Source organism: Arvicanthis niloticus, chromosome 1, assembly GCF_011762505.2.
Source record: "Arvicanthis niloticus isolate mArvNil1 chromosome 1, mArvNil1.pat.X, whole genome shotgun sequence".
NCBI lineage: Eukaryota > Metazoa > Chordata > Mammalia > Rodentia > Muridae > Arvicanthis > Arvicanthis niloticus.
Genome location: NC_047658.1, coordinates 461,500 through 486,946, shown reverse-complemented (window position 1 = coordinate 486,946; position 25,447 = coordinate 461,500).

Below are 25,447 nucleotides of genomic sequence, written 5' to 3'. Positions count from 1 at the left end.
AATATCCCACAATGTCCCTCCACCTCTAGAGTCAGGTCTTGTTCTAAAGTATCCCATATGTTTGGAATGTGGCAGATGTTCAGGATTCGATTGCTATCATAATTCACAGTCTGCTTTTGGGTCGTAACTTCTTATCTACCCACAGCTCCACCTTTTAAGCACCCCTGAAGGCCATGGTGAGACACTGTTGCATCTTTAGATCTCAATTAAAAACTGGGAAAAGATCTCAAGTCTCAAACTATCCTGCACAAAACAGAGCAGATCCATGGAAGAGTGCCACGTCATCTGCCAGAAAACCTATGTCTTAACATATCAAGTGAAGAAAATCGCCAAGGGACCTAAAACAGAAAGCACAAGGCTCTACAAACTCAGTACAAGTCATCCTAGAACACTGAGGGGTCTGCCAAGAAGCAGAATTCAAACCACCCAAGCAAGCACTGTTCCTTCCAAGAGACAACCTAAGAAATCCAGCCCAAATTCATCTGACTGCTTTTTCATGGCCTAAGGCATTGAAATTCCATTTCAAGCAACACATAGAATGGTGACTTTTACCAAACAACATGAAAGTTTCTTACAACGTGATTTGTGGTCAAGCAAAAACTTGTACCCAAACAAAGAGCCAAGGATTCAATAATGGCAGACAGCAAAGGAGCCAGAGCACCTGTTGTTGGGCACAGGTCGACATTCTCAACCCCTAAGCAAAAGGACAAGTTGCAGGGAGCAAGTGAGCACTGTAGATGAGCTCAACAGCCCAAACAAGCAAGCCCTTTCCTACCCAGACCCTTGCAATTGCAGGAGCCAAAAAACTTTTTAAATTCAGAGAGCCATAGCAGTTCCTCTGACAGGACCCTTAGAAATCTCTCTGAGAGGAGACATCACAGTCCTTGGAGAAGGCACAGCAGTTCCGCTGACAGAACCCTTAGAAATTTCTCTTAGAGGAGACATCACAGTACTTGGAGAAGGCATAGCAGTTCCTCTGAGAGGACCCTTAGAAATCATAGAGGAGACATCACAGTTTTGGAGAAGGCATAGCAGTTCCTCTGAGAGTACCTTTAGAAATCTCTCTGAGAGGAGACATCAAAGTCCTTGGAGAAGGCATAGCAGTTCCTCTGAGAGGACTGTTAGAAATCTCTCTGAGAGGAGACATCACAGTCCTTGGAGAAGGCATAGCAGTTCCTCTGAGAGTACCCTTAGAAATCTCTCTGAGAGGAGACAACACAGTCCTTGGAGAAGGCATAGCAGTTCCTCTGACAGATCCCTTAGAAATCTTTCTGAGAGGAGACATCACCATTCTTGGAGAAGGCATAGCAGTTCCTCTGACAGATCCCTTAGAAATCTTTCTGAGAGGAGACATCACAGTCTTTGGAGAAGGCATAGCAGTTCCTCTGATAAAACCCTTAGAAATGTCTCTGAGAGGAGACATCACAAACCTTGGAGAAGACATAGAAGTTCCTCTGATAGAACCCTTAGAAATGTCTCTAAAAGGAGACATCACAGTCTTGGAGAAGGCATAGCAGTTCCTCTGAGAGGACCCTAAGAAAACTTAGAGGAGTCATCACAGTTTTTGGAGAAGGCATAGCAGTTTCTCTGAGAGGACCCTTAGAAATCTCTCTGAGAGGAGAGATCACAATCCCTGTAGAATTCATAGCAGTACCTCTGACAGAACCCTTAGAAATCTCTCTGAGAGGAGACATCACAGTCCTCGGAGAAGGCAGAGCAGTTCCTGTGAGAGAACCCTTAGAAATCTCTCTAAGAGGAGACATCACAGTCCTCGGAGAAGGCAGAGCGTCAACTTATAGAAATAAAAAAGATGGACTGCTGACCCCAATGGTGGTATCTACAGATTTGACCCCAGAACAACATCAGCAAAGCATGCAGTCTGAGGAATTAACCACCACACCACAATTACAAACTAAGAAACCTGTCCCATCAGCCCCAGAGTCTCAGCTTCAAGATGTGAAGTGTGGCTAACTGACAGTTGAACCACAACTCAGAAATATACAATCTGCTGGGTTGGCCCCAAATCCACAGGTGCAAAGTGAATCAGTAAATTTGATTCCTTGTTCACAGTCTCAAGGTATGGAAGGTGTTAATTTGGACCTACCACAGGAGGTACAAGAAGATATAAAAATGGTGGCATTGACCCCAAGACTACCACTTAAAGATATAAAATCAGCAAACTTGGCTGCAAAACCAGCTCTGATAAGATAGCCCATGTACCACCACTGCTTGAGTGACCAGAGATTACATTGATAGACTGTAGGAGTTTAATTCCTGAGACCCTGGTGGAAAGTATGAAAGTTGGTGCGTTGACCACACACCTTTATGCAGTACTACAGTATATCCTCTGAATCCTCAAACAACACTCAGACTTGCATTAGCCTTGCTTGGCCAGTGAGCTCCAAGGATATTCTTGTCTCTGCTTCTCCGACACCGGGCACCATGTACTTTTATTATCGTGTGTGTTCTGGAGATAGGTTGCAGCTTCTTTATTTGTATGGCATGCACCTCACTGATTTATCTCCCTCACTTCTGGTAGAGGGGTTCTTTACAGAAATAACTGATGCCTGTGAACGCAACGCCTTTTCTACCCTCACCTCCTTAGACCAAAAATATTTTGGACTTGATATGACCACTTCTTTTTTTTCTGTCCTAATTTTCCCACTACTGATCCCAAAGAAAACAAACAAACAAAAAATTTCCTTTGTTTTTCAGCTCAAACTTATGGAATTGAATTTATCAGAATCCCATGATATGTCTTCTTCCTCCATCTCTGACACTATGGATGAGTTCACTTCACTGTTACTGTGAAAATGGGAAACTTTCTATTGACTACAGTATATCCTCTGAATCCTCCAACAACAGCTCAATCCTGTCTTATCCTTCAATCTTTTCTGTACTGACACCCAAGGTACCTTCAAGGATTACATAGAATGATAACTTTCACCAACGAGAAACTGTCTTATAACACGAGTCCAGACAATTCGTCATCAAGCAAAAACTTACACCCCAAACAAGAGCCAAGGATTCAATAATGGGAGATAGCAAAGGAGCCAGAGCACCTGTTGTCCAGCACAGGTCAACATTCTCAAGCCCTAGGCAAACGGAAAATTTGCAGGGAGCAAGTGAGCACTGAAGATGAGCTCAACAGCCCAAACAAGCAAGCCCTTTGCTACCAGGAAACTTGTAATGGCAGAAGATCTTAGTTTGTGGAAGAGATGTCTTTAACCAAGCTAAATCAGTGGCAGAAGATTTGAACAGAGTTCAAAATGTCTACAGTAGAGCAAAGAAAGGCTGTAGTGGTGATATATTCAATCTAGAGTCTAAAAACTCTTCTAAAGTAGGAGTCTAATTTCAGGCCAAAGAGAAGATTGTATCTAACCAATCTTGAAAGGAATGCTATGGAGTAATTTTGGAAAGAAACCCACACCAAAAGAAAAACAAGGCTTCTTCAGAGAGAGAACCCTATGTAATAAGCCATTTGAAAGGACCAATCAGAGGCTTCCTCAGAGAAGTTATGGAAGTTTCTCTGAGAGTATATGTCACAGTCCTTGGAGAAGGCATAGCAGTTCCTCTGACAGAGCCCATAGAAATCTCTCTGAGAGGAGACATCACAGTCCTTGGAGAAGGCATAGCAGTTCTTCTGAGAGGACCCTTAGAAATCTCTCTGAGAGAAGACATCACAGTCCCTGTAGAAGGCATAGCAGTTCCTCTAAGAGTACCCTTAAAAATCTCTCTGAGAAGAGACATCAAAGTCCTTGCAGAAGGCATAGCAGTTCCTCTGAGAGGACCCTTAGAATCTCTCTGAGAGGAGACATCACAGTCCTTGGAGAAGGCATAGTAATTCCTCTGACAGAACCCTTAGAAATCTCTCTGAGAGGAGACTACACAGTCCCTGTAGAAGGCATAGCAGGTCCTCTGAGAGGACACTTAGAAATCTCTCTGAGAGGAGACATCACAGTACTTGGAGAAGGCATAGCAGTTCCTCTGACATGACACATAGAAATCGTAGAGGAGACATCACAGTCCTTGGAGAAGGCATAGCAGTTCCTCTGAGAGTACCCTTAGAAATCTCTCTGAGAGGAGACATCATAGTCCTTGGAGAAGGCATTGCAGTTCCTCTGACAGGACCCTTAGAAATCTCTCTGAGAGGGGAGGGGAGATCACAGTCCCTGTAGAAGGCATAGAAGTACCTCTTAGAGAACCCTTAGAAATCTCTCTGAGAGGAGACATCACAGTCCTTGGAGAAGGCATAGCAGTTCCTCTGTCAGAAACCTTAGACATCTTTCTGATAGGAGACATCAAAGTCCTTGAGAAGGCACAGCAATTCTTCTGACAGGAACCTTTGAAGTCTCTCTGAGAAGAGAGATCACAGTCCCTGTACAAGGCATAGCAGTTTCTCTGACAAGACACTTAGACATCTCTCTGAGAGGAGACAACACAGTCCTTGGAGAAGGCATAGCAGATCCTCTGAGAGGACCCTTAGAAATCATAGAGGAGACATAGCAGTTTTTGGAGAAGGCATAGCAGTTCCTCTGAGAGTACCCTTAGAAATCTCTCTGAGAGGACACATCACAGTCCTTGGAGAAGGCATAGCAGTTCCTCTGAGAGTACCCTTAGAAATATCTCTGAAAGGAGACATCACAGTCCTTGGAGAAGGCATAGCAGTTCCTCTGCCAGAACCCTTAGACATCTCTCTGAGAGGAGACATCACCATCCTTGGAGAAGGCATAGCAGTTCCTCTGACAGGACCCTTAGATATCTCTCTGAGAGGAGACATCACAGTCCTTGGAGAAGGCATAGTAGTTCTTCTGACAGGACCATTAGAAATCTCTGAGAGGAGAGATCACAGTCCCTGTAGAAGGCATAGCAGTACCTCTGTCAGAACCCTTAGAAATCTCTCTGAGAGGAGACATCACAGTCCTTGGAGAAGGCATAGCAATTCCTCTGACATAACCCTTTGAAATTTCTCTGAGTAGAGACATCACAGTCCTTGGAGAAGGCATACCACTTCCTCTAAGAGAACCCCTAGAAATCTTTCTGAGAGGAGACATCACAGTTCTTGGAGAAGGCACAGCACCCATGAGAGCCATGGTGAGACACAGTTGCATCTTTAGATCTCAATTAAAAAATGGAAAAAAACCTCAGATCTCAAATTATCCTGCAGAAAACAGAGCAGATCCATGGAAGAATGCTGCATCATCTGCCAGAAAACCTATGTGTCAACATATCCAGTTAAAACAATCACCAATCGACCTACAACAGAAAGCACAAGGCTCTACAAACTCAGTATGTCCTAGAACACTGAGGGGTCTGCCAAGAAGCAGAATTCAAACCACCCAAGTAAGTACTGTGTATTCTCAGAGACAACCTAAGTAATCCTTCCAGCCCAAATTTCTCCAATGCATTTTCGTGGCTTAAGGCAGGTAGGCAATTCAAAAAACCCATAAAATGGTTGCTTTCACACACAGGCCGGTCTAAGATAAACTTTTTCATAACAGGAGGTGAGTCAATTTGTGGTCAAGCAAAAACTTGCACCCCAAACAAGAGCCAATGATTAAATAATGGCAGATAGCAAAGGAGCGTGAGCACCTGTTGTCGGGCACAGGTCAACATTGTCAACCCCTAAGCAAAAGTACAAGTTGCAGGGAGCAAGTGAGCACTATATATGAGCTCAACAGCCCAAACAAGCAAGCTCTTTCCTACCCAGATTTTTGTAATTGCAGAAGATCTTAGTTTGTGGAAGAGATGTCTTTAACCAAGCTAAATCAATGGCAGAACGTTTGAACAGAGTTCAAAATGTCTACAGTAGAGCAAAGAAAGGCTGTAGTGGTGATATATTCAATCTAGAGTCTAAAAACTCTTCTAAAGTAGGAGCCTAATTTCAGGCCAAAGAGAAGATTGGAAGATATCTAACCAATCTTGAAAGGAATGCTATGGAGTAATTTTGGAAAGAAACCCACACCAAAAGAAAAACAAGGCTTCTTCAGGGAGAGAACCCTATGTAATAAGCCATTTGAAAGGACCCATCAGAGGCTTCCTCAGAGAAGTTATGGAAGTTTCTCTGAGAGTAGACATCACAGTCCTTAGAGAAGGCATAGCAGTTCCTCTGAGAGGACCCTTAGAAATCTCTCTGAGAGGAGACATCACAGTCATTAGAGAAGGCAAAGCAGTTCCTCTGACAGATCCCTTAGAAATCTCTCTGAGAGAAGACATCATAGTCCCTGTAGAAGGCATAGCAGTTCCTCTGACAGAACCCTTAGAAATCTCTCTGAGAGGAGACATCACAGTCCTTGGAGAAGGCATAGCAGTTCCTCTGACAGGACACTTAGAAACCTCTCTGAGAGGAGATATCACAGTCCCTGTAGAAGGCATTGCAGTTCCTCTGACAGGACACTTAGAAATCTCTCTGAGAGGAGACATCACAGTCCTTGGAGAAGGCATAGCAGTTCCTCTGAGAGGAACCTTAGAAATCATAGAGGAGACATCACAGTTTTTGGCGAAGGCATAGCAGTTCCTCTGAAATTACCCTTAGAAATCTCTCTGAGAGGAGACATCAAAGTCCTTGGAGAAGGCATGGCAGTTCATCTGAGAGGACTTTTAGAATTCTCTCTGAGAAGAGACATCACAGTCCTTGGAGAAGGCATAGAAGTTCTTCTGAGTATACCCTTAGAAATCTCTCTGAGAGGAGATATCACCGTCCTTGGAGAAGGCATAGCAGTTCCTCTGACAGATCTTTTAGAAATCTCTCTGAGAGGAGACATCACCATCCTTGCAGAAGGCATAGCAGTTCCTCTGACAGATCCCTTAGAAATCTAAGAGGAGATATCACAGTCCTTGGAAAAGGCATAGCAGTTCCTCTGATAGAACCCTTAGAAATGTCTCTGAAAGGAGACATCACAGTCCTTGGAGAAGGCATAACAGATCCTCTGAGAGGACCCTAACAAATTTTAGAGGAGACATCACAGTTTTTGGAGAAGGCATAGCAGTTTCTCTGAGAGGACCCTTAGAAATCTCTCTGAGAGGAGAGATCACAGTCCCCGTAGAAGGCATAGCAGTACCTCTGACAGAACCCTTAGAAATCTCTCTGAGAGGAGACATCACATTCCCTGTAGAAGTCATAGCAGTTCCTCTGCAAGAACCCTTAGAAATCTCTCTGACAGGAGACATCGCAGTCCTCGGAGAAGACAGAGCAGTTCCTGTGAGAGTACCCTTAGAAATCTCTCTGAGAGGAGACATCACAGTCCTTGGAGAAGGCATAGCAGTTCCTCTGCCAGAACCCTTAGACATCTTTCTGAGAGGAGACATAAAAGTCCTTGGAGAAGGCACAGCAGTTCCTCTGACAGGACACTTAGAAATCTCTCTGAGAGGAGACACCACAGTCCTTGGAGAAGGCATAACAGTTCTTCTTAGGGGAACCTAAGAAATCCCTCTGAGAGGAGACATCACAGTCCTTGGAGAAGGCATAGCAGTTCCTCTGACAGGACCCTTAGGAATCTCTATGAAAGCAGAGATCACAGTCCCTGTAGAAGTCATAGCAGTTCCTCTGACAGAACACTTAGATATCTCTCTGAGAGGAGACATCACAGTCCTTGGAGAAGGCATATCATTTTTTCTGACAGGACCCTTAGAAATAATAAAGGAGACATCACAGTTTTTGGAGAAGGCATAGCAGTTCCTCTGAGAGTACCCTTAGAAATCTCTCTGAGAGGAGACATCAAAGTCCTTGGAGAAGGCATAGCAGTTCCTCTGAGAGTACCCTTAGAAATATCTCTGAAAGGAGACATCACAGTCCTTGGAGAAGGCATAGCAGTTCCTCTGCCAGAACCCTTAGACATCTCTCTGAGAGGAGACATCACCATCCTTGGAGAAGGCATAGCAGTTCCTCTGACAGGACCCTTAGATATCTCTCTGAGAGGAGACATCACAGTCCTTGGAGAAGGCATAGCAGTTCCTCTGAGAGTACCCTTAGAAATATCTCTGAAAGGAGACATCACAGTCCTTGGAGAAGGCATAGCAGTTCCTCTGCCAGAACCCTTAGACATCTCTCTGAGAGGAGACATCACCATCCTTGGAGAAGGCATAGCAGTTCCTCTGACAGGACCCTTAGATATCTCTCTGAGAGGAGACATCACAGTCCTTGGAGAAGGCATAGTAGTTCTTCTGACAGGACCATTAGAAATCTCTGAGAGGAGAGATCACAGTCCCTGTAGAAGGCATAGCAGTACCTCTGTCAGAACCCTTAGAAATCTCTCTGAGAGGAGACATCACAGTCCTTGGAGAAGGCATAGCAATTCCTCTGACATAACCCTTTGAAATTTCTCTGAGTAGAGACATCACAGTCCTTGGAGAAGGCATACCACTTCCTCTAAGAGAACCCCTAGAAATCTTTCTGAGAGGAGACATCACAGTTCTTGGAGAAGGCACAGCACCCATGAGAGCCATGGTGAGACACAGTTGCATCTTTAGATCTCAATTAAAAAATGGAAAAAAACCTCAGATCTCAAATTATCCTGCAGAAAACAGAGCAGATCCATGGAAGAATGCTGCATCATCTGCCAGAAAACCTATGTGTCAACATATCCAGTTAAAACAATCACCAATCGACCTACAACAGAAAGCACAAGGCTCTACAAACTCAGTATGTCCTAGAACACTGAGGGGTCTGCCAAGAAGCAGAATTCAAACCACCCAAGTAAGTACTGTGTATTCTCAGAGACAACCTAAGTAATCCTTCCAGCCCAAATTTCTCCAATGCATTTTCGTGGCTTAAGGCAGGTAGGCATTTCAAAAAACCCATAAAATGGTTGCTTTCACACACAGGCCGGTCTAAGATAAACTCTTTCATAACAGGAGGTGAGTCAATTTGTGGTCAAGCAAAAACTTGCACCCCAAACAAGAGCCAATGATTAAATAATGGCAGATAGCAAAGGAGCGTGAGCACCTGTTGTCGGGCACAGGTCAACATTGTCAACCCCTAAGCAAAAGTACAAGTTGCAGGGAGCAAGTGAGCACTATATATGAGCTCAACAGCCCAAACAAGCAAGCTCTTTCCTACCCAGATTTTTGTAATTGCAGAAGATCTTAGTTTGTGGAAGAGATGTCTTTAACCAAGCTAAATCAATGGCAGAACGTTTGAACAGAGTTCAAAATGTCTACAGTAGAGCAAAGAAAGGCTGTAGTGGTGATATATTCAATCTAGAGTCTAAAAACTCTTCTAAAGTAGGAGCCTAATTTCAGGCCAAAGAGAAGATTGGAAGATATCTAACCAATCTTGAAAGGAATGCTATGGAGTAATTTTGGAAAGAAACCCACACCAAAAGAAAAACAAGGCTTCTTCAGGGAGAGAACCCTATGTAATAAGCCATTTGAAAGGACCCATCAGAGGCTTCCTCAGAGAAGTTATGGAAGTTTCTCTGAGAGTAGACATCACAGTCCTTAGAGAAGGCATAGCAGTTCCTCTGAGAGGACCCTTAGAAATCTCTCTGAGAGGAGACATCACAGTCATTAGAGAAGGCAAAGCAGTTCCTCTGACAGATCCCTTAGAAATCTCTCTGAGAGAAGACATCATAGTCCCTGTAGAAGGCATAGCAGTTCCTCTGACAGAACCCTTAGAAATCTCTCTGAGAGGAGACATCACAGTCCTTGGAGAAGGCATAGCAGTTCCTCTGACAGGACACTTAGAAACCTCTCTGAGAGGAGATATCACAGTCCCTGTAGAAGGCATTGCAGTTCCTCTGACAGGACACTTAGAAATCTCTCTGAGAGGAGACATCACAGTCCTTGGAGAAGGCATAGCAGTTCCTCTGAGAGGAACCTTAGAAATCATAGAGGAGACATCACAGTTTTTGGCGAAGGCATAGCAGTTCCTCTGAAATTACCCTTAGAAATCTCTCTGAGAGGAGACATCAAAGTCCTTGGAGAAGGCATGGCAGTTCATCTGAGAGGACTTTTAGAATTCTCTCTGAGAAGAGACATCACAGTCCTTGGAGAAGGCATAGAAGTTCTTCTGAGTATACCCTTAGAAATCTCTCTGAGAGGAGATATCACCGTCCTTGGAGAAGGCATAGCAGTTCCTCTGACAGATCTTTTAGAAATCTCTCTGAGAGGAGACATCACCATCCTTGCAGAAGGCATAGCAGTTCCTCTGACAGATCCCTTAGAAATCTAAGAGGAGATATCACAGTCCTTGGAAAAGGCATAGCAGTTCCTCTGATAGAACCCTTAGAAATGTCTCTGAAAGGAGACATCACAGTCCTTGGAGAAGGCATAACAGATCCTCTGAGAGGACCCTAACAAATTTTAGAGGAGACATCACAGTTTTTGGAGAAGGCATAGCAGTTTCTCTGAGAGGACCCTTAGAAATCTCTCTGAGAGGAGAGATCACAGTCCCCGTAGAAGGCATAGCAGTACCTCTGACAGAACCCTTAGAAATCTCTCTGAGAGGAGACATCACATTCCCTGTAGAAGTCATAGCAGTTCCTCTGCAAGAACCCTTAGAAATCTCTCTGACAGGAGACATCGCAGTCCTCGGAGAAGACAGAGCAGTTCCTGTGAGAGTACCCTTAGAAATCTCTCTGAGAGGAGACATCACAGTCCTTGGAGAAGGCATAGCAGTTCCTCTGCCAGAACCCTTAGACATCTTTCTGAGAGGAGACATAAAAGTCCTTGGAGAAGGCACAGCAGTTCCTCTGACAGGACACTTAGAAATCTCTCTGTGAGGAGACATCACAGTTCTTGAAGACGGCATAGTAGTTCCTCTGACAGGACCCTTAGAAGTTTCTCTGAGAAGAGAGATCACAGTCCGTGTAGAAGGCATAGCAGTTCCTCTGACAGGACACTTAGAAATTTCTCTGAGAGGAGACATCACAGTCCTTGGAGAAGGCATAGCAGTTCCTCTGACAGATCCCTTAGAAAACTCTCTGAGAGGAGACATCAAAGTCCTTAGAGAAGGCATAGCAGTTCCTCTGCAAGAACCCTTAGAAATCTATCTGAGAGTAGACATCACAGTCCCTGTAGAAGTCACAGCAGTTCCTTTGCTAGAACCCTTAGAAATCTCTCTGAGAGGAGACATCACAGTCCTCGGAGAAGGCATAGCAGTACCTTTTAGAGAACCGGTAGAAATCTCTCTGAGATGAGACATCACAGTCCTCGGAAAAGGCAGAGAAGTTCCTCTTAGAGAACCCTTGTAAATCTTTCTGAGAGGAGACATCACAGTCCTTGGAGAAGGCATAGCAGTTTCTATGACAGGACCCTTAGAAATCTCTCCGAGAGGAGAGGGGAAATCACAGTCCCTGTAGAAGGCATAGCAGTACCTCTTAGAGAACCCTTAAAAATCTCTCTGAGAGGGGACATCACAGTCCTTGCAGAAGGCATAGCAGTTCCTCTGACAGAACCCTTAGAAATCTCTCTGAAAGGAGACACAACAGTCCTTGGAGAAGGCATAGCAGTTCTTCTGAGGGGACCCTTAGAAATCTCTCTGAGAGAAGATATCACAGTCCTTGGAGAAGGCATAGCAGTTCCTCTGACACGACACATAGAAATTGTAGAGGAGACATCATCGTCCTTGGAGAAGGCATGGCAGTTCCTCTGAGAGTACCCTTAGAAATCTTTCTGAGAGGAGACATCAAAGTCCTTGGAAAAGACATAGTAGTTCCTCTGAGAGTACCCTTAGAAATCTCTCTGAGAGGAAACATCACAGTCCTTGGAGAAGGCATAGCAGTTCCTCTGCCTGAACCCTTATACATCTATGAGAAGAGACATCACCGTCCTTGGAGAAGGCATAGCAGTTCCTCTGACAGGACCCTTAAAAATCTCTGAGAGGAGAAATCACAGTCACTGTAGAAGGCATAGCAGTACCTCTGACAGAACCCTTAGAATTCTCTCTGAGAGGAGACATCACAGTCCTTGGAGAAGGCATAGCAGTTCCTCTGACAGAACCCTTAGAAATCTCTCTGAGAGGAGACACCACAGTCCTTGGAGAAGGCATAGCAGTTCTTCTTAGGGGAACCTAAGAAATCCCTCTGAGAGGAGACATCACAGTCCTTGGAGAAGGCATAGCAGTTCCTCTGACAGGACCCTTAGGAATCTCTATGAAAGCAGAGATCACAGTCCCTGTAGAAGTCATAGCAGTTCCTCTGACAGAACACTTAGATATCTCTCTGAGAGGAGACATCACAGTCCTTGGAGAAGGCATATCATTTTTTCTGACAGGACCCTTAGAAATAATAAAGGAGACATCACAGTTTTTGGAGAAGGCATAGCAGTTCCTCTGAGAGTACCCTTAGAAATCTCTCTGAGAGGAGACATCAAAGTCCTTGGAGAAGGCATAGCAGTTCCTCTGAGAGTACCCTTAGAAATATCTCTGAAAGGAGACATCACAGTCCTTGGAGAAGGCATAGCAGTTCCTCTGCCAGAACCCTTAGACATCTCTCTGAGAGGAGACATCACCATCCTTGGAGAAGGCATAGCAGTTCCTCTGACAGGACCCTTAGATATCTCTCTGAGAGGAGACATCACAGTCCTTGGAGAAGGCATAGCAGTTCCTCTGAGAGTACCCTTAGAAATATCTCTGAAAGGAGACATCACAGTCCTTGGAGAAGGCATAGCAGTTCCTCTGCCAGAACCCTTAGACATCTCTCTGAGAGGAGACATCACCATCCTTGGAGAAGGCATAGCAGTTCCTCTGACAGGACCCTTAGATATCTCTCTGAGAGGAGACATCACAGTCCTTGGAGAAGGCATAGTAGTTCTTCTGACAGGACCATTAGAAATCTCTGAGAGGAGAGATCACAGTCCCTGTAGAAGGCATAGCAGTACCTCTGTCAGAACCCTTAGAAATCTCTCTGAGAGGAGACATCACAGTCCTTGGAGAAGGCATAGCAATTCCTCTGACATAACCCTTTGAAATTTCTCTGAGTAGAGACATCACAGTCCTTGGAGAAGGCATACCACTTCCTCTAAGAGAACCCCTAGAAATCTTTCTGAGAGGAGACATCACAGTTCTTGGAGAAGGCACAGCACCCATGAGAGCCATGGTGAGACACAGTTGCATCTTTAGATCTCAATTAAAAAATGGAAAAAAAACCTCAGATCTCAAATTATCCTGCAGAAAACAGAGCAGATCCATGGAAGAATGCTGCATCATCTGCCAGAAAACCTATGTGTCAACATATCCAGTTAAAACAATCACCAATCGACCTACAACAGAAAGCACAAGGCTCTACAAACTCAGTATGTCCTAGAACACTGAGGGGTCTGCCAAGAAGCAGAATTCAAACCACCCAAGTAAGTACTGTGTATTCTCAGAGACAACCTAAGTAATCCTTCCAGCCCAAATTTCTCCAATGCATTTTCGTGGCTTAAGGCAGGTAGGCATTTCAAAAAACCCATAAAATGGTTGCTTTCACACACAGGCCGGTCTAAGATAAACTCTTTCATAACAGGAGGTGAGTCAATTTGTGGTCAAGCAAAAACTTGCACCCCAAACAAGAGCCAATGATTAAATAATGGCAGATAGCAAAGGAGCGTGAGCACCTGTTGTCGGGCACAGGTCAACATTGTCAACCCCTAAGCAAAAGTACAAGTTGCAGGGAGCAAGTGAGCACTATATATGAGCTCAACAGCCCAAACAAGCAAGCTCTTTCCTACCCAGATTTTTGTAATTGCAGAAGATCTTAGTTTGTGGAAGAGATGTCTTTAACCAAGCTAAATCAATGGCAGAACGTTTGAACAGAGTTCAAAATGTCTACAGTAGAGCAAAGAAAGGCTGTAGTGGTGATATATTCAATCTAGAGTCTAAAAACTCTTCTAAAGTAGGAGCCTAATTTCAGGCCAAAGAGAAGATTGGAAGATATCTAATCAATCTTGAAAGGAATGCTATGGAGTAATTTTGGAAAGAAACCCACACCAAAAGAAAAACAAGGCTTCTTCAGGGAGAGAACCCTATGTAATAAGCCATTTGAAAGGACCCATCAGAGGCTTCCTCAGAGAAGTTATGGAAGTTTCTCTGAGAGTAGACATCACAGTCCTTAGAGAAGGCATAGCAGTTCCTCTGAGAGGACCCTTAGAAATCTCTCTGAGAGGAGACATCACAGTCATTAGAGAAGGCAAAGCAGTTCCTCTGACAGATCCCTTAGAAATCTCTCTGAGAGAAGACATCATAGTCCCTGTAGAAGGCATAGCAGTTCCTCTGACAGAACCCTTAGAAATCTCTCTGAGAGGAGACATCACAGTCCTTGGAGAAGGCATAGCAGTTCCTCTGACAGGACACTTAGAAACCTCTCTGAGAGGAGATATCACAGTCCCTGTAGAAGGCATTGAAGTTCCTCTGACAGGACACTTAGAAATCTCTCTGAGAGGAGACATCACAGTCCTTGGAGAAGGCATAGCAGTTCCTCTGAGAGGAACCTTAGAAATCATAGAGGAGACATCACAGTTTTTGGCGAAGGCATAGCAGTTCCTCTGAAATTACCCTTAGAAATCTCTCTGAGAGGAGACATCAAAGTCCTTGGAGAAGGCATGGCAGTTCATCTGAGAGGACTTTTAGAATTCTCTCTGAGAAGAGACATCACAGTCCTTGGAGAAGGCATAGAAGTTCTTCTGAGTATACCCTTAGAAATCTCTTTGAGAGGAGATATCACCGTCCTTGGAGAAGGCATAGCAGTTCCTCTGACAGATCTTTTAGAAATCTCTCTGAGAGGAGACATCACCATCCTTGCAGAAGGCATAGCAGTTCCTCTGACAGATCCCTTAGAAATCTAAGAGGAGATATCACAGTCCTTGGAAAAGGCATAGCAGTTCCTCTGATAGAACCCTTAGAAATGTCTCTGAAAGGAGACATCACAGTGCTTGGAGAAGGCATAACAGATCCTCTGAGAGGACCCTAACAAATTTTAGAGGAGACATCACAGTTTTTGGAGAAGGCATAGCAGTTTCTCTGAGAGGACCCTTAGAAATCTCTCTGAGAGGAGAGATCACAGTCCCTGTAGAAGGCATAGCAGTACCTCTGACAGAACCCTTAGAAATCTCTCTGAGAGGAGACATCACATTCCCTGTAGAAGTCATAGCAGTTCCTCTGCAAGAACCCTTAGAAATCTCTCTGACAGGAGACATCGCAGTCCTCGGAGAAGACAGAGCAGTTCCTGTGAGAGTACCCTTAGAAATCTCTCTGAGAGGAGACATCACAGTTCTTGAAGACGGCATAGTAGTTCCTCTGACAGGACCCTTAGAAGTTTCTCTGAGAAGAGAGATAACAGTCCGTGTAGAAGTCATAGCAGTTCCTCTGACAGGACACTTAGAAATTTCTCTGAGAGGAGACATCACAGTCCTTGGAGAAGGCATAGCAGTTCCTCTGACAGATCCCTTAGAAATCTCTCTGAGAGGAGACATCAAAGTCCTTAGAGAAGGCATAGCAGTTCCTCTGCAAGAACCCTTAGAAATCTATCTGAGAGTAGACATCACAGTCCCTGTAGAAGTCACAGCAGTTCCTTTGCTAGAACCCTTAGAAATCTCTCTGAGAGGAGACATCACAGTCCCTCGGAGAAGGCATAGCAGTACCTTTTAGAGAACCGGTAGAAATCTCTCTGAGATGAGACATCACAGTCCTCGGAAAAGGCAGAGAAGTTCCTCTTAGAGAACCCTTGTAAATCTTTCTGAGAGGAGACATCACAGTCCTTGGAGAAGGCATAGCAGTTTCTATGACAGGACCCTTAGAAATCTCTCCGAGAGGAGAGGGGAAATCACAGTCCCTGTAGAAGGCATAGCAGTACCTCTTAGAGAACCCTTAAAAATCTCTCTGAGAGGGGACATCACAGTCCTTGCAGAAGGCATAGCAGTTCCTCTGACAGAACCCTTAGAAATCTCTCTGAAAGGAGACACAACAGTCCTTGGAGAAGGCATAGCAGTTCTTCTGAGGGGACCCTTAGAAATCTCTCTGAGAGAAGATATCACAGTCCTTGGAGAAGGCATAGCAGTTCCTCTGACACGACACATAGAAATTGTAGAGGAGACATCATCGTCCTTGGAGAAGGCATGGCAGTTCCTCTGAGAGTACCCTTAGAAATCTTTCTGAGAGGAGACATCAAAGTCCTTGGAAAAGACATAGTAGTTCCTCTGAGAGTACCCTTAGAAATCTCTCTGAGAGGAAACATCACAGTCCTTGGAGAAGGCATAGCAGTTCCTCTGCCTGAACCCTTATACATCTATGAGAAGAGACATCACCGTCCTTGGAGAAGGCATAGCAGTTCCTCTGACAGGACCCTTAAAAATCTCTGAGAGGAGAAATCACAGTCACTGTAGAAGGCATAGCAGTACCTCTGACAGAACCCTTAGAATTCTCTCTGAGAGGAGACATCACAGTCCTTGGAGAAGGCATAGCAGTTCCTCTGACAGAACCCTTAGAAATCTCTCTGAGAGGAGACACCACAGTCCTTGGAGAAGGCATAGCAGTTCTTCTTAGGGGAACCTAAGAAATCCCTCTGAGAGGAGACATCACAGTCCTTGGAGAAGGCATAGCAGTTCCTCTGACAGGACCCTTAGGAATCTCTATGAAAGCAGAGATCACAGTCCCTGTAGAAGTCATAGCAGTTCCTCTGACAGAACACTTAGATATCTCTCTGAGAGGAGACATCACAGTCCTTGGAGAAGGCATATCATTTTTTCTGACAGGACCCTTAGAAATAATAAAGGAGACATCACAGTTTTTGGAGAAGGCATAGCAGTTCCTCTGAGAGTACCCTTAGAAATCTCTCTGAGAGGAGACATCAAAGTCCTTGGAGAAGGCATAGCAGTTCCTCTGAGAGTACCCTTAGAAATATCTCTGAAAGGAGACATCACAGTCCTTGGAGAAGGCATAGCAGTTCCTCTGCCAGAACCCTTAGACATCTCTCTGAGAGGAGACATCACCATCCTTGGAGAAGGCATAGCAGTTCCTCTGACAGGACCCTTAGATATCTCTCTGAGAGGAGACATCACAGTCCTTGGAGAAGGCATAGCAGTTCCTCTGAGAGTACCCTTAGAAATATCTCTGAAAGGAGACATCACAGTCCTTGGAGAAGGCATAGCAGTTCCTCTGCCAGAACCCTTAGACATCTCTCTGAGAGGAGACATCACCATCCTTGGAGAAGGCATAGCAGTTCCTCTGACAGGACCCTTAGATATCTCTCTGAGAGGAGACATCACAGTCCTTGGAGAAGGCATAGTAGTTCTTCTGACAGGACCATTAGAAATCTCTGAGAGGAGAGATCACAGTCCCTGTAGAAGGCATAGCAGTACCTCTGTCAGAACCCTTAGAAATCTCTCTGAGAGGAGACATCACAGTCCTTGGAGAAGGCATAGCAATTCCTCTGACATAACCCTTTGAAATTTCTCTGAGTAGAGACATCACAGTCCTTGGAGAAGGCATACCACTTCCTCTAAGAGAACCCCTAGAAATCTTTCTGAGAGGAGACATCACAGTTCTTGGAGAAGGCACAGCACCCATGAGAGCCATGGTGAGACACAGTTGCATCTTTAGATCTCAATTAAAAAATGGAAAAAAACCTCAGATCTCAAATTATCCTGCAGAAAACAGAGCAGATCCATGGAAGAATGCTGCATCATCTGCCAGAAAACCTATGTGTCAACATATCCAGTTAAAACAATCACCAATCGACCTACAACAGAAAGCACAAGGCTCTACAAACTCAGTATGTCCTAGAACACTGAGGGGTCTGCCAAGAAGCAGAATTCAAACCACCCAAGTAAGTACTGTGTATTCTCAGAGACAACCTAAGTAATCCTTCCAGCCCAAATTTCTCCAATGCATTTTCGTGGCTTAAGGCAGGTAGGCATTTCAAAAAACCCATAAAATGGTTGCTTTCACACACAGGCCGGTCTAAGATAAACTCTTTCATAACAGGAGGTGAGTCAATTTGTGGTCAAGCAAAAACTTGCACCCCAAACAAGAGCCAATGATTAAATAATGGCAGATAGCAAAGGAGCGTGAGCACCTGTTGTCGGGCACAGGTCAACATTGTCAACCCCTAAGCAAAAGTACAAGTTGCAGGGAGCAAGTGAGCACTATATATGAGCTCAACAGCCCAAACAAGCAAGCTCTTTCCTACCCAGATTTTTGTAATTGCAGAAGATCTTAGTTTGTGGAAGAGATGTCTTTAACCAAGCTAAATCAATGGCAGAACGTTTGAACAGAGTTCAAAATGTCTACAGTAGAGCAAAGAAAGGCTGTAGTGGTGATATATTCAATCTAGAGTCTAAAAACTCTTCTAAAGTAGGAGCCTAATTTCAGGCCAAAGAGAAGATTGGAAGATATCTAACCAATCTTGAAAGGAATGCTATGGAGTAATTTTGGAAAGAAACCCACACCAAAAGAAAAACAAGGCTTCTTCAGGGAGAGAACCCTATGTAATAAGCCATTTGAAAGGACCCATCAGAGGCTTCCTCAGAGAAGTTATGGAAGTTTCTCTGAGAGTAGACATCACAGTCCTTAGAGAAGGCATAGCAGTTCCTCTGAGAGGACCCTTAGAAATCTCTCTGAGAGGAGACATCACAGTCATTAGAGAAGGCAAAGCAGTTCCTCTGACAGATCCCTTAGAAATCTCTCTGAGAGAAGACATCATAGTCCCTGTAGAAGGCATAGCAGTTCCTCTGACAGAACCCTTAGAAATCTCTCTGAGAGGAGACATCACAGTCCTTGGAGAAGGCATAGCAGTTCCTCTGACAGGACACTTAGAAACCTCTCTGAGAGGAGATATCACAGTCCCTGTAGAAGGCATTGCAGTTCCTCTGACAGGACACTTAGAAATCTCTCTGAGAGGAGACATCACAGTCCTTGGAGAAGGCATAGCAGTTCCTCTGAGAGGAACCTTAGAAATCATAGAGGAGACATCACAGTTTTTGGCGAAGGCATAGCAGTTCCTCTGAAATTACCCTTAGAAATCTCTCTGAGAGGAGACATCAAAGTCCTTGGAGAAGGCATGGCAGTTCATCTGAGAGGACTTTTAGAATTCTCTCTGAGAAGAGACATCACAGTCCTTGGAGAAGGCATAGAAGTTCTTCTGAGTATACCCTTAGAAATCTCTCTGAGAGGAGATATCACCGTCCTTGGAGAAGGCATAGCAGTTCCTCTGACAGATCTTTTAGAAATCTCTCTGAGAGGAGACATCACCATCCTTGCAGAAGGCATAGCAGTTCCTCTGACAGATCCCTTAGAAATCTAAGAGGAGATATCACAGTCCTTGGAAAAGGCATAGCAGTTCCTCTGATAGAACCCTTAGAAATGTCTCTGAAAGGAGACATCACAGTCCTTGGAGAAGGCATAACAGATCCTCTGAGAGGACCCTAACAAATTTTAGAGGAGACATCACAGTTTTTGGAGAAGGCATAGCAGTTTCTCTGAGAGGACCCTTAGAAATCTCTCTGAGAGGAGAGATCACAGTCCCCGTAGAAGGCATAGCAGTACCTCTGACAGAACCCTTAGAAATCTCTCTGAGAGGAGACATCACATTCCCTGTAGAAGTCATAGCAGTTCCTCTGCAAGAACCCTTAGAAATCTCTCTGACAGGAGACATCGCAGTCCTCGGAGAAGACAGAGCAGTTCCTGTGAGAGTACCCTTAGAAATCTCTCTGAGAGGAGACATCACAGTCCTTGGAGAAGGCATAGCAGTTCCTCTGCCAGAACCCTTAGACATCTTTCTGAGAGGAGACATAAAAGTCCTTGGAGAAGGCACAGCAGTTCCTCTGACAGGACACTTAGAAATCTCTCTGTGAGGAGACATCACAGTTCTTGAAGACGGCATAGTAGTTCCTCTGACAGGACCCTTAGAAGTTTCTCTGAGAAGAGAGATCACTGTCCGTGTAGAAGGCATAGCAGTTCCTCTGACAGGACACTTAGAAATTTCTCTGAGAGGAGACATCACAGTCCTTGGAGAAGGCATAGCAGTTCCTCTGACAGATCCCTTAGAAATCTCTCTGAGAGGAGACATCAAAGTCCTTAGAGAAGGCATAGCAGTTCCTCTGCAAGAACCCTTAGAAATCTATCTGAGAGTAGACATCACAGTCCCTGTAGAAGTCACAGCAGTTCCTTTGCTAGAACCCTTAGAAATCTCTCTGAGAGGAGACATCACAGTCCTCGGAGAAGGCATAGCAGTACCTTTTAGAGAACCGGTAGAAATCTCTCTGAGATGAGACATCACAGTCCTCGGAAAAGGCAGAGAAGTTCCTCTTAGAGAACCCTTGTAAATCTTTCTGAGAGGAGACATCACAGTCCTTGGAGAAGGCATAGCAGTTTCTATGACAGGACCCTTAGAAATCTCTCCGAGAGGAGAGGGGAAATCACAGTCCCTGTAGAAGGCATAGCAGTACCTCTTAGAGAACCCTTAAAAATCTCTCTGAGAGGGGACATCACAGTCCTTGCAGAAGGCATAGCAGTTCCTCTGACAGAACCCTTAGAAATCTCTCTGAAAGGAGACACAACAGTCCTTGGAGAAGGCATAGCAGTTCTTCTGAGGGGACCCTTAGAAATCTCTCTGAGAGAAGATATCACAGTCCTTGGAGAAGGCATAGCAGTTCCTCTGACACGACACATAGAAATTGTAGAGGAGACATCATCGTCCTTGGAGAAGGCATGGCAGTTCCTCTGAGAGTACCCTTAGAAATCTTTCTGAGAGGAGACATCAAAGTCCTTGGAAAAGACACAGTAGTTCCTCTGAGAGTACCCTTAGAAATCTCTCTGAGAGGAAACATCACAGTCCTTGGAGAAGGCATAGCAGTTCCTCTGCCTGAACCCTTATACATCTATGAGAAGAGACATCACCGTCCTTGGAGAAGGCATAGCAGTTCCTCTGACAGGACCCTTAAAAATCTCTGAGAGGAGAAATCACAGACACTGTAGAAGGCATAGCAGTTCCTCTGACAGAACCCTTAGAAATCTCTCTGAGAGGAGACACCACAGTCCTTGGAGAAGGCATAGCAGTTCTTCTTAGGGGAACCTAAGAAATCCCTCTGAGAGGAGACATCACAGTCCTTGGAGAAGGCATAGCAGTTCCTCTGACAGGACCCTTAGGAATCTCTATGAAAGCAGAGATCACAGTCCCTGTAGAAGTCATAGCAGTTCCTCTGACAGAACACTTAGATATCTCTCTGAGAGGAGACATCACAGTCCTTGGAGAAGGCATATCATTTTTTCTGACAGGACCCTTAGAAATAATAAAGGAGACATCACAGTTTTTGGAGAAGGCATAGCAGTTCCTCTGAGAGTACCCTTAGAAATCTCTCTGAGAGGAGACATCAAAGTCCTTGGAGAAGGCATAGCAGTTCCTCTGAGAGTACCCTTAGAAATATCTCTGAAAGGAGACATCACAGTCCTTGGAGAAGGCATAGCAGTTCCTCTGCCAGAACCCTTAGACATCTCTCTGAGAGGAGACATCACCATCCTTGGAGAAGGCATAGCAGTTCCTCTGACAGGACCCTTAGATATCTCTCTGAGAGGAGACATCACAGTCCTTGGAGAAGGCATAGCAGTTCCTCTGAGAGTACCCTTAGAAATATCTCTGAAAGGAGACATCACAGTCCTTGGAGAAGGCATAGCAGTTCCTCTGCCAGAACCCTTAGACATCTCTCTGAGAGGAGACATCACCATCCTTGGAGAAGGCATAGCAGTTCCTCTGACAGGACCCTTAGATATCTCTCTGAGAGGAGACATCACAGTCCTTGGAGAAGGCATAGTAGTTCTTCTGACAGGACCATTAGAAATCTCTGAGAGGAGAGATCACAGTCCCTGTAGAAGGCATAGCAGTACCTCTGTCAGAACCCTTAGAAATCTCTCTGAGAGGAGACATCACAGTCCTTGGAGAAGGCATAGCAATTCCTCTGACATAACCCTTTGAAATTTCTCTGAGTAGAGACATCACAGTCCTTGGAGAAGGCATACCACTTCCTCTAAGAGAACCCCTAGAAATCTTTCTGAGAGGAGACATCACAGTTCTTGGAGAAGGCACAGCACCCATGAGAGCCATGGTGAGACACAGTTGCATCTTTAGATCTCAATTAAAAAATGGAAAAAAACCTCAGATCTCAAATTATCCTGCAGAAAACAGAGCAGATCCATGGAAGAATGCTGCATCATCTGCCAGAAAACCTATGTGTCAACATATCCAGTTAAAACAATCACCAATCGACCTACAACAGAAAGCACAAGGCTCTACAAACTCAGTATGTCCTAGAACACTGAGGGGTCTGCCAAGAAGCAGAATTCAAACCACCCAAGTAAGTACTGTGTATTCTCAGAGACAACCTAAGTAATCCTTCCAGCCCAAATTTCTCCAATGCATTTTCGTGGCTTAAGGCAGGTAGGCATTTCAAAAAACCCATAAAATGGTTGCTTTCACACACAGGCCGGTCTAAGATAAACTCTTTCATAACAGGAGGTGAGTCAATTTGTGGTCAAGCAAAAACTTGCACCCCAAACAAGAGCCAATGATTAAATAATGGCAGATAGCAAAGGAGCGTGAGCACCTGTTGTCGGGCACAGGTCAACATTGTCAACCCCTAAGCAAAAGTACAAGTTGCAGGGAGCAAGTGAGCACTATATATGAGCTCAACAGCCCAAACAAGCAAGCTCTTTCCTACCCAGATTTTTGTAATTGCAGAAGATCTTAGTTTGTGGAAGAGATGTCTTTAACCAAGCTAAATCAATGGCAGAACGTTTGAACAGAGTTCAAAATGTCTACAGTAGAGCAAAGAAAGGCTGTAGTGGTGATATATTCAATCTAGAGTCTAAAAACTCTTCTAAAGTAGGAGCCTAATTTCAGGCCAAAGAGAAGATTGGAAGATATCTAACCAATCTTGAAAGGAATGCTATGGAGTAATTTTGGAAAGAAACCCACACCAAAAGAAAAACAAGGCTTCTTCAGGGAGAGAACCCTATGTAATAAGCCATTTGAAAGGACCCATCAGAGGCTTCCTCAGAGAAGTTATGGAAGTTTCTCTGAGAGTAGACATCACAGTCCTTAGAGAAGGCATAGCAGTTCCTCTGAGAGGACCCTTAGAAATCTCTCTGAGAGGAGACATCACAGTCATTAGAGAAGGCAAAGCAGTTCCTCTGACAGATCCCTTAGAAATCTCTCTGAGAGAAGACATCATAGTCCCTGTAGAAGGCATAGCAGTTCCTCTGACAGAACCCTTAGAAATCTCTCTGAGAGGAGACATCACAGTCCTTGGAGAAGGCATAGCAGTTCCTCTGACAGGACACTTAGAAACCTCTCTGAGAGGAGATATCACAGTCCCTGTAGAAGGCATTGCAGTTCCTCTGACAGGACACTTAGAAATCTCTCTGAGAGGAGACATCACAGTCCTTGGAGAAGGCATAGCAGTTCCTCTGAGAGGAACCTTAGAAATCATAGAGGAGACATCACAGTTTTTGGCGAAGGCATAGCAGTTCCTCTGAAATTACCCTTAGAAATCTCTCTGAGAGGAGACATCAAAGTCCTTGGAGAAGGCATGGCAGTTCATCTGAGAGGACTTTTTAGAATTCTCTCTGAGAAGAGACATCACAGTCCTTGGAGAAGGCATAGAAGTTCTTCTGAGTATACCCTTAGAAATCTCTCTGAGAGGAGATATCACCGTCCTTGGAGAAGGCATAGCAGTTCCTCTGACAGATCTTTTAGAAATCTCTCTGAGAGGAGACATCACCATCCTTGCAGAAGGCATAGCAGTTCCTCTGACAGATCCCTTAGAAATCTAAGAGGAGATATCACAGTCCTTGGAAAAGGCATAGCAGTTCCTCTGATAGAACCCTTAGAAATGTCTCTGAAAGGAGACATCACAGTCCTTGGAGAAGGCATAACAGATCCTCTGAGAGGACCCTAACAAATTTTAGAGGAGACATCACAGTTTTTGGAGAAGGCATAGCAGTTTCTCTGAGAGGACCCTTAGAAATCTCTCTGAGAGGAGAGATCACAGTCCCCGTAGAAGGCATAGCAGTACCTCTGACAGAACCCTTAGAAATCTCTCTGAGAGGAGACATCACATTCCCTGTAGAAGTCATAGCAGTTCCTCTGCAAGAACCCTTAGAAATCTCTCTGACAGGAGACATCGCAGTCCTCGGAGAAGACAGAGCAGTTCCTGTGAGAGTACCCTTAGAAATCTCTCTGAGAGGAGACATCACAGTCCTTGGAGAAGGCATAGCAGTTCCTCTGCCAGAACCCTTAGACATCTTTCTGAGAGGAGACATAAAAGTCCTTGGAGAAGGCACAGCAGTTCCTCTGACAGGACACTTAGAAATCTCTCTGTGAGGAGACATCACAGTTCTTGAAGACGGCATAGTAGTTCCTCTGACAGGACCCTTAGAAGTTTCTCTGAGAAGAGAGATCACTGTCCGTGTAGAAGGCATAGCAGTTCCTCTGACAGGACACTTAGAAATTTCTCTGAGAGGAGACATCACAGTCCTTGGAGAAGGCATAGCAGTTCCTCTGACAGATCCCTTAGAAATCTCTCTGAGAGGAGACATCAAAGTCCTTAGAGAAGGCATAGCAGTTCCTCTGCAAGAACCCTTAGAAATCTATCTGAGAGTAGACATCACAGTCCCTGTAGAAGTCACAGCAGTTCCTTTGCTAGAACCCTTAGAAATCTCTCTGAGAGGAGACATCACAGTCCTCGGAGAAGGCATAGCAGTACCTTTTAGAGAACCGGTAGAAATCTCTCTGAGATGAGACATCACAGTCCTCGGAAAAGGCAGAGAAGTTCCTCTTAGAGAACCCTTGTAAATCTTTCTGAGAGGAGACATCACAGTCCTTGGAGAAGGCATAGCAGTTTCTATGACAGGACCCTTAGAAATCTCTCCGAGAGGAGAGGGGAAATCACAGTCCCTGTAGAAGGCATAGCAGTACCTCTTAGAGAACCCTTAAAAATCTCTCTGAGAGGGGACATCACAGTCCTTGCAGAAGGCATAGCAGTTCCTCTGACAGAACCCTTAGAAATCTCTCTGAAAGGAGACACAACAGTCCTTGGAGAAGGCATAGCAGTTCTTCTGAGGGGACCCTTAGAAATCTCTCTGAGAGAAGATATCACAGTCCTTGGAGAAGGCATAGCAGTTCCTCTGACACGACACATAGAAATTGTAGAGGAGACATCATCGTCCTTGGAGAAGGCATGGCAGTTCCTCTGAGAGTACCCTTAGAAATCTTTCTGAGAGGAGACATCAAAGTCCTTGGAAAAGACACAGTAGTTCCTCTGAGAGTACCCTTAGAAATCTCTCTGAGAGGAAACATCACAGTCCTTGGAGAAGGCATAGCAGTTCCTCTGCCTGAACCCTTATACATCTATGAGAAGAGACATCACCGTCCTTGGAGAAGGCATAGCAGTTCCTCTGACAGGACCCTTAAAAATCTCTGAGAGGAGAAATCACAGACACTGTAGAAGGCATAGCAGTTCCTCTGACAGAACCCTTAGA